Here is a 1952-nt window from a genome sequence, read left to right as displayed (position 1 = left end):
AATACTCTTAAGTTGGGAGATCAACCTCTATCTTTCAAGAAAGGAAATAGTGGTAAATGAGGCATCTCAGGCTTTCTTTCTTCAACTACTGTGCATACAGACAGCTTTGCAGAGGGCTACAGCAAGCCGGAGCTAGACAGCAGAAGCTGATGAGGACCGTGGGGAGTTTCTCACTATTTCTCTTGGTTCGTGTTTCCCTGGCAAGTCTTGCTGACTCTGGGGAAGACCTCTCACTGACTGGAGAGCTGTAGAATTTTCTCTTCAGCTGTTTCTGCTGTGTAGTGAATAGGAACCAATATTCCTGTCTGGGGGATAGCACCCTGCACCCATGGGAATGCCATCCTGGTTCTTGCCCTGACACGGGAAGAACAACAGGTTCTGCAAGGTTCTCCGTGTTCTTTGAAGAACCTGGTAGGAAGATTGTGATGGGGTAAAAATGGCAGGCAAATATGGAAACATCATTTATCCCATGACCCATAAGCTTTTAGAGTAGGAGTTGCAGGCAGGAATCCTAAAGAAGTCCTAGGATTAAGCTTATGACTAACAATGAAAGGGAATTTTAAAACAAGGTTGAAAGATGGTTGAGACCATACTGTGCACATGAGCAGCATGGCACAGCACACAGGTACTCAGACATGTCAAGTCCTCCTCAGCCATGAGATTAGAGCAAGTTTTCTTTCCTCTTTATTTCTTTATAATTGAATGTTGGTTTTGTGGGGGTTCCTTTTTTTTATCCAATTATTTATTTTCTTCAAAGTAAAGGATAACTTTCCCTATTACACTTTGTTTTCTGTGTTGGGAAGGAGCTGTGTGGACCCAAATCGGAGGGAGCAAGGAAGCTGTACTTTATATGATGGACTCATTAGAATGATCTGGAAGGCTTTTTGAAACAATGTCTGAATACCACAGCTCCTGCTTCAGAAATTCTACTACATCTAACACTAATTGGGATGAGCCGTTGCTAGGTTTAAAAGCTTTCCACCTGCTCTAATCCTTACCACAACCTTTTTTAAGACTGGCTACTGGCAACCTGACCCTACTGCTCAGGCCAGCATGTGTGCTCAGAGACAGAGCCCTACAAAAGAGAATCTTCTTGAATTCATCATGAAGTCCACAGATACTCATTTGCAGGCTAGCTTTGTAAGAGTCACCCCAGGAAAACTAGGGGTGTGGATAAATGCCCTTTGATTCTGTACCATTGTATTTCTGGAGCCTAAAATTCTGCCTTCCCAATTCCCTTATGGAGAGTGAAACCTGCCTTCTCTCTTCCTGCCTCTAACTCTCCTCACCCTGATGAGAAGTTCCAGGTCTACACCTGATGGTTGTGAATGGGGGCAGCAGTTGGACTTCATGACGGAATAAAAAGTGCAGGTCTCTGCTCAAGCAGACAGAACACTCAGCCAAAACGGTCAGAAGGGTTTTAGGAGAATCCAGGAATATTTTGCATAGAAATTGAAAAATGGAAATTCTACCTGCCTTATGCCTCTGAGTCTCCCCATTCTCTAACAGTGGATCTATTAGCCTGGCCCAGTTCATGCAAGTTCTGCTAGGGTGGAGTATCTACTTACAGCTCCTCTGCTCCTTATAGCTCATTTGGAAAGGGCTTTAACTAAACCATGTTTGCTCTGGGGATTGAGCGAAGACCCGAGGTGAAACCTGTGTTATTCGCCTGACTTGTAGATGAGAGTGACGCTCTTGATAACTGAAATCTCACAGTGACCAAAGTCTTCATGAAGGGTCATTGCTAAAAGGTGCAAACATCAACGTGTATACTGGACTTTGGAACGGCCTCTGAGTGAAAGGGGGAAAGCAGGAGGCTTCTAAACACCCACTTCTTGCCCTGCTCCAACACACACACATCCAGCGGGGAGAAGGGACAGCCAGGCTTGCAAAATCACCAGCAGCTCCTCTATAGCAACCACGGCTGGTGCTAACCACTGCACAGCTCTCTG

Source organism: Mus pahari, chromosome 11, assembly GCF_900095145.1.
Source record: "Mus pahari chromosome 11, PAHARI_EIJ_v1.1, whole genome shotgun sequence".
Classification (NCBI taxonomy): Eukaryota; Metazoa; Chordata; class Mammalia; order Rodentia; family Muridae; genus Mus; species Mus pahari.
This window is presented reverse-complemented; position numbering follows the sequence as displayed.